At 46.3% G+C, this 10,522-nt stretch overlaps 1 protein-coding gene across 1 annotated transcript in view; it reads right to left on the bottom strand.

Moving 5' to 3' along the window:
• Positions 1-1,576, bottom strand: part of LOC128299205 (sodium/calcium exchanger 3) — a 98,172-nt gene extending 96,596 nt beyond the window's left edge. The window contains exon 1 of the mRNA XM_053035096.1: positions 1,437-1,576. The gene's annotated coding sequence lies outside the window, so the exon portion shown is untranslated. The remainder of the gene's footprint in view (positions 1-1,436) is intronic.
• Between the last annotated feature and the right edge of the window lie 8,946 nt (positions 1,577-10,522).

The following is a 10,522-nucleotide window of genomic DNA, read 5'->3' as shown; positions in this document are numbered from 1 at the left end:
AAAATTGCAGGAGGTATATTTCACTGTTCCATCACTTTAAGAACTACACAAGCTTTAACAATAAGTTATAAAAACAGTGAAAAAGCAAGAGTACTCAAATTCGCACTGTGTCCTGGCATTAATTGGGTGTTGTATTACTGTGGAATCAGGAATTTTCACATTTAAACATAATTTTTTCACATCGCTTCTCATCCTTATTTATTTCTCTCTCGCTCTTCCTCTTTTCGCACTCGCTCACACGCAATTTCTCTCTCTCTCTCTCTCTCTCTCTCTCTCTCTCTCTCTCACTAATTGTTTGTTTGTTTTTTTTTCGCAACCACTTTCAACACTGTACAGATTTTGGTCGGAATTGTTTGAATTAGAGACGCGCGAATCACCGCACACACACACACACACACACACACACACACACACACACACACACACGCTGTACCGTTTTTTTTGTTTTAATGGCGAACATTTCCCACCCCGGTAATGTTGAAGCTTTTAAAACCACCACAAAACTGCGTACGCACAGCAGCGGCCGAATATTTTAAATTAAAAGCAAAAGATCAAACGCACTGGCAGACGAGACATCACCATGCCCGAAAAGGACGATCTTTGCACCCGCCCTCGGTGGGCGAAAGTGAACGAAGATTAAAGCACCCCGAGCCAGCAACACAAGCAAGACACGCGATCTCGCGCCGCTCTAATGCCGGACACACTATTATTAGACGGCGGGCGGAGGGGTTTTTTTTTTGTACGCTTGTTGTATTCTCCTTGTTGCTGGTGGTTGGTGTGCTTCACTTATTTACATTCTCCTTTCGCGTGCTGGCACACACACACATTCTCCCTCTCTTTCTCTTCCACTCGGTATACACCTTAACACGCACACGACGCCGGACGTGGGTCACATTTCGCATGGGACAGTGGGTTACGCGCTGATTTTCCCTAGGACCCACCTGTTTTTAGTGTTCGTCGGAAAATCTTCCCCACTCTTCCTTTCTTCCCCTCCTCCCTCCCTCACCCTAAACTGCTCGAATTTCTTTCGACCGAGAGTTGTGTGCTGAGATAGCCACAAGCGCAATTTGGTGAGATTGGGGCAAGATTACGGAGCACCGTCACTAGCGCGTCTGGGTCCGGGAATGCGTCACGGGCAGCCATCTGATGGTGATGGTGGAATGCGTTTTGCCCGGTTTGACAGGTGGTGCTTAACGAGGACCAAGGCTGTGATGCCCGTGATCGTGTCTCAGCTTGGGGAAGAGTTGTAAAAATACAAACAGATAAAAAAATTGGAAAGGAGTCCTGGGCACGAGTTGACATTTTCCACTGATCCACTTTTCACATGGCATTCAATTTCCCCACCGCGTGAAGGATGAATTATTCCACAGAAAGACACTTTATTCCACCCAAAGAACCGTTAACTGTTAAGAAAATTCCATTTTTTTCAGCATTACCCTTGCAACCCGTGCAGGTCCTGCTGGCGGCAAAGGGACGAAGTGGCGCACGACGGGGGTCCGGAACCCCGGTTTTGATTAAAGCGAACAACAAAAAGGACCGCGGAACACAAACACCACGGACGGACGGCGACGACGACACTTCCTCACTCGGCAGCACCTTTGGGTCGACTAAAAATAAAGTCTAAAAGAAGCTGCAGCGGAAGTCGCGCCCGTCTGCACGCGCATGCCCTAAGCGCTCTCGTGCCGGACTCTCGCGCTCATCTGGTCCACGGAGTCGGATGCGCCTCCGACAGACCGGGCGGCATTTCGCCCATCTCCGCCACGGAGCGGAGCGTGTTAATAATAACCTGTGCCAGCGCCGTGGCGTCGTCCCGACCCGGGGGTGAGTTGATCGTGTGGTGATCACCGTGACACCCTTTCCCACCAGACCGGGGAGTTCAGGATGGTTGGAGCAACCAGCTGGTGTTCATCCCTTATAATTCTCTCCCACCAAACAAGCAATGGCTCTCCTTTCTCTCACTCATCGATCTCATTCAATTGGGCGCTCTCTTTCTCTCTCTCTCTCTCTCGCGCGCGCGCCCATCTTAGGAGGGTGTCCTCCCGTCTGTCTGTCTGGTGCCTGAAGGGATGAAGCTCAACGGCGTGGGTAAACCGTCTGGGGGGTGATAAACGTAAAAACGTAAACCGATGCGCCGCCATCGCTAGTTTCGATCGATAAATGTCAGCCAGCGGCAAGATTTTTCGGATCGGAAATTTATAGACATTCCTCGACCGCTGCGTGTGTCCCGCATTGGCCGGACCTTCGGGAACAGCGGTGAACAGGAGTGATGCGGTGGCATCGGCAGGACAGGTGGGCCGGGTGTACCGGGAAATTGTTGTAAAGTTCATCTGCATCGCATCGCAAGGATAACATTTGCCGGTGTTCGAAGCGATGATGATTTATTGGTAGTGTACTAAAATAACGAAATATCAGCGAAAAACAAACAAACCAACCTCAAAATGGGATTAAAAAATACCGGCTCAAGGTAACGGCACATAGTTGGTGGCCCAAATGGTTGGCAATTATAGGATGCATGTCCCTTCGGTCTTTTGCAAAAAAAGAAAAGAAACCCACCCGCTTAATTATCAAAGGTTGTCATTAAACCGCCAGTTTTTTCTTTCCTCTCGTGCTATTCCAGGCTAAGGCAAGGAGAGGGCGGACGAGGGGCGGGTTTCCCGTTACACAACCCCAAACTTTTTAGCTAAAATTAGATGAACATGATCTTTACCGGCTGAATGGAGTCACATTTCACCGTCCCCGAATGTGTTGACTCTAATGAGCAGCGCCAACGGATGGCCAATACGGGGAAAGGTAATTTGATTATGCTTGAATGTTTCGACGTGGAAAATGGCAACCATTTTGCGTGATTGATGGCGAAAATGGCGGAGCCCCTGGGAAGGAAAAAAGATTCAGCGAACTATTGCGCAAATATTTCTTCGAAGCTGCGACATCGGAGCCGGGGATTTGTGGATCGTTTTTATTCACAATGAGCGGAAAGTACGTGGAACCAGCATCGACAAACATGTCTCTGAAGCGAAGTGTAAATAAACGAATGACCCTTGAAGCTATTTATCGATTCTGACAACAATTCTTCTTCAAACTGATCGGATCGGTAAAGTAAGTGAGCGAGCGAAGCAGTATTGCATTTTCAATTCGCTGCTGAAACAGTCTGCGCCTTGTCCTTTACATCTTTCAAGGACACGCTGGTGAAGTGTTTTGTTTCGTGGAAGAGAGTCCAAACAATTCCAAGATGCGGTCCGGTTTAATGCTCCTCACGACCACTTTCAACCGAAGTGGATTCCGATTGCTTTCGCAAAACAATGAGCCCCAGCCCGAAAGCTAAACTTTTCGCATTAATTCTTTTACTTTCCATTGGGAGCAAGAGGAAAATACTAAAAAAAATAAAACATCCCATCGAGGATAAACAATAAAAAAGTAGATTTTCTTTTTCTAGGAAGAGAAGAAATAGATTGCCGCAAAAGGCACACTATTCGGGGAAAGTGTTGAAGGAGCATAAAACTTTTTGCTATCGGACAAACTGCATCCGTATCCAGTGGAGAGGGGGGACATGAATTTCGGGGTTTTTTTCTTCATTTCGCTTTCATCTTTCGCACAGCCCCGAGCCAGTCTGTTGGCCAGTTTTCGCATCGTTTCTCCATTCTACCCGGCCCAGATCCGAACCGTAATTCAATTAACACTAATCAATCAACGATCGACGGCTGCAAGACGAACGCTCTCGCACATTCTCACGTGTTTGGCTGGTCCGCGCATGAAGGTCCGGCGTTAGCGGAGATAATTGGCAACGTCTCGACTTGAACCAATTGAACTCCGATAGTAAGTTTTACCATCAAACTGTTCGCTAACGACCGCTACCGAAGGCTTTCGTGCTGTCACTCATGCCACTTGCCCGGTCGCAAACGTTTCCCAGAAAATACCCGATTGTTTGGTGATAAAATCCGGCCGATTTTATCAAACTGGCTGGTTCTGGGCGCAAAATAATTCATACCACACTGGTCAGACTGGGATGATGTTTTTTTTTGTGTTTGTTACACCCGGCCTGGTCACTTTTACGACGATCCTGAGGCGACTGCGGGACTGTCCCGCACGATAAACACCCAAACCGCGAACGATTTCATGCACTCCCGTCCGGCGGTGACCACGGTTTCGTGCTGGGTGGTAGCGTGGTCCCCGAATCCCCCGGGTGGACTATGCGGTAAGGCAGGGAGGAATGCAGCGAAATGGATTTTCGATGACGAAAATGGTGCGTAAGGTTAGTCAAGTAGGGGGAAAAAACACGCAGCACACCGCAGAACAGAGATAAGCCATTTCTGATTCAAACTGTGTTTGTGTGTTGAATGTTTCAACCAGATTGAATTGATGGACTTTTGAGTTAACGCTGCAAGGTTTTTGATGGTACCAAAACAATATCTTTGGCATAAAAAAACACACAGCCCTCCCCGTTTCATACGCATGCAACTATGCTTCCCGCTGTTGTCTTCCACACCCACCGCCCCACACCATCCCTTCGCCCAGTCGCGCAAAAACACGTGGCGCACGCGCATCCTCCGCCGCAACCGACTAAACCGCATGGACGCTGGTCGAGTATTTTGAAAAATGTCTATTTTTACCATTACACCCAAAGCGGCGGAAGGTTGGCCGACGGCGCGCCGATTTTTTTCCGCTTATTTCGGGACTCGAGAAGGGGGAGGTTTTGCATCCTCTACCCGCGAATGAACCCTTTCGGCAACGACCTACCCCCCCCCCCCCCCCCCCCCAACCGGTTCCATGGGCCGGCCCTACACCGGGAGAACACCGGGAGGTGGGATCGCGAACGTTGTTGAGTGTGCAATATTTTTCGACCTCATCAGAACGCGCATCCGTCGTCTGAAGCGTAAGGAATTTAGAAACTCGTAAAACACTCACCGCCAACTTTCGCTCCCGCCAACCCGATGGGTGACACGGAACGATCGCTAAACAAATGATCTCCCAGGCGTGGACGAGGCACGGGTTACACCTTTCATCGAGCGAAACTACAGTGCGGCCCTTGGGGGATGATTAAATAGTCATGTCTGCCGCTGGTCGCTGCTCGATTGTTTGCCATTTTTTCTTGCTTTCTTTATTATCCCCGGTGCACATCAACACCCTTCGGGGGTGCAAAAGAGCAAATGAAACCGAGTTCAAGTAATTATTCTGACAGCTAACTAAAGAGTGCACCCTGTGTTCTGCCGTGTTTGTCTCGTCGGAAATGTGCCAAGGCAAACAACATACACCCCTCCCTCATCCTTCTCATCGCTCATCCCCCAAACTGGGTGGAACATTGCAGTATTCCAGGCAACACACACCCCACAGTGAAGGTGAGCATACGAGACACCGTAGCAGTGCGTGTGTAGGATTACGGACCGGTTTTTGTCATAAGATAAAAGCGCCCGGAACAATGTGTGCGCAGCACCACACCAGCACCGTCGGCTTACAGGGCGCAGGGCGCGAAACCGTTTATCGGTTTTGCTTCAGCGTTATCCGCAAAACTTTATGATCGATAAGCCGAGGAAATCAGGGACGCCCTAAAGTGTGATTGATCGCGATAGAAAGTTCGGCGCATGGATGCGGAAGCCGGCCGGCGGTTTGTTGCGATTATGTCATAATTATAGCGCGTTGCCTTGGGAGTGTTTAAAACGAGTCAATATTCCGTGCACTCTGCGGGAAATGGGCAGTAATTTGAAGTAGATAATAAAATAGTACGCCTTTTGCAGGGGGGCAGTTTTACGAAAGCACCAAACCTTAAGGAATTACAGTAAATACAATGTCTTGCGAGGACGAGACAGATTAGATACTCTTGCGCATTTTTTCTTACATCTTTTAAATTCTTTTTTTAATTCTTATAGGATTGGCTTTGGTTGACTTATGGTTGTTCATATCTGATGTCTTTCTAAAGTCTATGGCTAATTGCTAAAAAAATCCTTGAGTCAAGATTCGACAGAAACTCCTGTATTAAAATGATGTCTTGATTTTTAAGTTGTAATAGCGTTTAACCAAACATAAATATTAAACACAAATACATTTTAACCCAATTGTAAACGACCAAACAACACCAAATTGTATAAAATATCAGTTCAATTTGCTTGATTTAAGTAACTTATAATTATTTTGGATTGTAAGAGGAGAGAATCTTCATGAGGAACCAACTTCTTGCCACAGATGCCTGCTCGTGTGCAGAAGGCACCACACCCAAGAAACTGCCCGATTCGCCGAAGCGCCTACGGACTAACAATTCCTCAAGGCTCAGAAGCTATGCCGGATGAAAACATCTAAATGCTTTAAAACATTGGACAAATTTCCAAAGAGAAATTACCTAAAGGCTTAGTAAACTTTTAAGAAATGTCACTAACAAACACCAACTTAAAAGTGATTTTAAAGAATTTTATTGATAAGTCTGTGGAACATTTGTACTAAGCCCTTAAAATGATAGTTTTGAATAACATTGCTGAAGGGTTCCCTTCACATTGCTAAGTAAATTAATAAGCTCTGCACTAAACATAATATTATGGGGAATTTTCGTCATCGTATTCTACCATTTCGTCCTCGACTCGAAACCTGTATCACCTTTACAGTAAATCTTAAAGCGACAGTCATAATGTTTAAAATTTCTCGCACAAAAAAAATAATATCTGACATTACAAATTAGATAAGATTGGTTCCAACACATGCGCATTAAACTGTCAAACATATTAAAATTCTCTGATGTCTCATACTTGTTCAGGTCCATCTTCAAACGCCTTCTAATGTCACCGATTATTTACGCGGCGTTGATATTTATAAAACAGTGTTCCAAATGTAATTTACCCAATCGCAAGCATTTACTTTGATTAAAACAAACGTCTCGATCATGCGTGGTGCTCGTGACAGGACGCTGAAGATACGGGAGGGAGGAAGCAAAGGATGTAAAGATATTACATCTGCAGTATCGGGTAAGACTGAACATAAAGATGCTCCCCTGTCACATGGCCGAGGAACGTTTCGCCAAAGGAAAATGTAACAATCAGTCGCTTAATCCCGCTTCTATTAAAATTCCCCACCGAACGCACCGAGCCGAGAAACGATCGCCCAACAGGGACAATCGCTTGCGTGTGGCGTCCTTGTGGTGAGCGCGCACGTTGAACACAATTGAATCAGCAAACCCTCTACAAACACAACCACACAGCGCCCCGTTTCAGTGGGTGTGTGTGTAGGAAAGCTATAAAGATCAAAATAAATCCGACGCACTATCATCGAAGGATTTAGTGGGATTGCTAGTCTCCTGGGCACAGTCCCATGCCGAGGGCACCGAGTGCTTTTACGTCAGCCAGCGCCAGAAATAAGAAATTAATGTGAAACCCTTAAAGCTGCGCACTTGTACGACACGATGGCGGGCACAATTTTGCTCCGACTGCACATTCTGCCCAGCGACTGGAGCACGAGGGCATTAAACCGAGTGCTTCTTTGCAACGTGGAGGAACAGAATTGGGCGATTCATAATTCACCTGCGTTTAAACCGTACAATGAACGTTTCATCCTTCCGTTCACCGTACACCGTTTCGAGTTGTGTTGCCGCTGCCGCTGCTGCTGTCGCGAGAATAAAATTAAACTATTTAATTAACTGCCACTACTGGGTGCTGGCTGTTTCCGCTGTGCGCCACTCCATCCTGCTTCATCATTTCAATTGTTCGCCTTGTTATCCTTTTCCTGCGCAATTTTATGAGCAAACATTCCCCATTTAGCAATTGTTTCAGTCGTTGGTGAAAAGAGAGAGAATGAGAAAGGTTTTGCTTTTTTGCTTTCCCTGCACTGGCAGTTTCGTTTCGTTTATTGTTTGCAACATTATTTTTGTGCAACTTATTCATCGTTTGTGTCTCGGGCCGCGCAGCCACCCTCCCAGGTGGTGGTGAAGCATACACCGTATATGTGTACGCCCCACCGTGAAGCGGATGCCACGAGCACACGGACGAACGTTCCTACATCAAACCGAACGAACGCCAGGTTCGGAACGGTCTGTGGCGAACGCCACCGTGGTTGGGGATTTTACAGCTTTGCCAGAGTAAATCTGATTAAAAGCAGCTTCGTCCGGTTATTATACGGGTGCAGTAAAACGCTGCCAGTGCTTCTGTTCGTGCCCGTGGCGCGGTGAAGGTGCTTAACTCGGCCGGGGGAGAAAAAAAAAGACTCATTCCAGTGCAGCAGCAAACAAGAGCAACGAGAAGATCGATGACGTTTGTGGAGAATCCACTGAATGAATTGTTTTACCGCTGGTGAAGATCAAGGGTAAATCAAGGGACATCACCCGGAGGCGGAATGATTAACTCCGCTTTACGGTCGTCGGAATGCAGGTCGTCACCAGTGTCGGTGAGTCATTTGTAGACGAGTGCACTGCAATCAAGTGCAGTTTATAAGCTTCGGATAACATTGCGTTGATAATGAAGATATGGAAGCGATAGAGCCAGACACGAGGCGTACTTTAATCCCAGCAGATGCAAACATGTCGGGAATTATTCAAAGGTTCTGAGCATATTGTTGCAACGCGAACAGCATATTAAACTTCTCTGTAATAGAAAGACTGTTGATGCATTATCCACCTGGACAGAATTTTATTCAAAATGAGAATATATTGAGGAATTCAATTTCTATTTGTGTATGTGATAAATTAGCAGATCTGACGTTAGCCAGATCGTTGATCATCAGATCTTCTGTAGTGTCTTCATGACTCTTAAGACACTTTTTAGAAGTAGTAGAATTCCTTAAAGATCAGAATCGTAACTAGTTTTTTAAGAGAAGTACCATAGTTTAAGAAGTACATACATAAACATAAAACATGCTTTGTTTTTTAGGCTGCTGATATTGATGATAAACGGAGTTTGGGTTAGCCTCTAGGGTTTTGTTAAAAATCAAGGGGAACTAACAAATTCTAAGTATTCTCAAAGAAGTTACTTAATAGTATGCTTAGTATCTACGACTTTTTTGTTTGGGGTTTTGACTAAAGAACATATATAAGCTACAAAAAACACTAAAGAAGTCTAAAGAACATATACATAAATGAGTTTAAAGAAGATCCTGTAATCAGTTTGAATATTTTCAAGAAAATATGAAAAAAAATCTTAGATAACCATTTTCTGTTAACAGTTCTTTCGGTTCTAGCTATATTTTCAAAAAGAATTCCTGGGTTCTAGAACTTCATGGCAATGCAGTAAGAAAAAGCATGATGAATACATTATACTTCTTCACTTTAAATTAACCATACTACCCATAAAAAAACAACATCATTTGTCTGCAACTCAGTTGCTGTTTACGTTGAATTAATCTTTTGGAAAACACCGGAAGAATCAGACACACTGCCCTGGATAGGTGCTGGTGTTTACACATCCACTAAACCCTCATGCAAGCGCTGTTGATTGTCACTATGAAATAAATTCACGATCAGCGTCACGTTTTGCACGCTTTCGCTCCAAGTCCAGCTGCACCCGGGCTCGCTGCTATATATATTGGGCAAATATTGACACGGTGTCGGTTACTGCCGTCCGTCAGGTTTAGGCGATTAATGCATACGATCCCATCCCCGAGCTTCACTGTCGCTCTGTTTCCCACCGTGCAACACGAATTGCTGTGTTTAATTACATCTTCTCCCGCTGCCAGACGCGACTGAATGGTTTTAATTCGACACCAAATAAGTTAACTAGCGACTGCAAGGAGGTGCAAAAAAACAGGCGAAAACATGCGTTCCGTTCGGCTCCCCACAATGTGTGTGTGTGTGTATGCTGTGTGGCATTACGCTCATGCCCCCGCCAATGGGCCAACAGCCGAGCAGTCGTCCGTTCCATCTCCATCCCGGGGCCAGCATCGCGCTGCCCGGGACTGGTCAACCGTAACGCGAGCTGCGCCATCCGCCCAGAGCGGCCAGAGTTGTGCGCGCGAAAGACCATCCGCGTCTTGCGGTTTTTCGTCGCGAGCGGCAATTAATTTAAATCTACACGAAAAGTGACGATCTACTTGCGGGAGCAAAAATAAAACATCACCGGCGTTGATGATGCAGGGCTGTTGGACACTAGAGACACCACTGTCCGACTGGTCGGCAACAAAAAAAAAGCAGGAAACAGCACACGCAAAGCTTCACACGCCTAAACGGGTTAACCATGGTGTCCCTTAAGGAGAAAGATGTAGAAAAAATAAAGGAACTCCGAGCGCACGGAGGCAAACGACCTCCGGGAGAGGGTAGATAAAAATACAACACAATAATGGTTTTTGACCACTGTATGGCGCGATGCCGTGACATATCCGCGACCACCGTTCGGCCAGATCGGCTTCTCCGATGGCCAGATGCACGGACGCGAAGGTTGGCGCAATCAACGGTCCGTACTTGTGCGCACGCTTTACTGACAGATGAGCGTATTTTGTAATTTTATAACCATTCCGTTGTTGGGGAATCCATTGCGGATGAGAGGAGCCCCTCGTCCACCCTTCGTCCGTTCGTCCAATGGCTTCTGACAAGCGGAAGGATAGCGTCGTTACGCCATTTGTC

The sequence above is a fragment of the Anopheles moucheti genome, chromosome 2 (assembly GCF_943734755.1).
Source record: "Anopheles moucheti chromosome 2, idAnoMoucSN_F20_07, whole genome shotgun sequence".
In the NCBI taxonomy this organism is placed as follows: Eukaryota; Metazoa; Arthropoda; class Insecta; order Diptera; family Culicidae; genus Anopheles; species Anopheles moucheti.
Note: the sequence above shows the minus strand (reverse complement) of the source record. Positions and strands in the feature narration are given on the sequence as shown.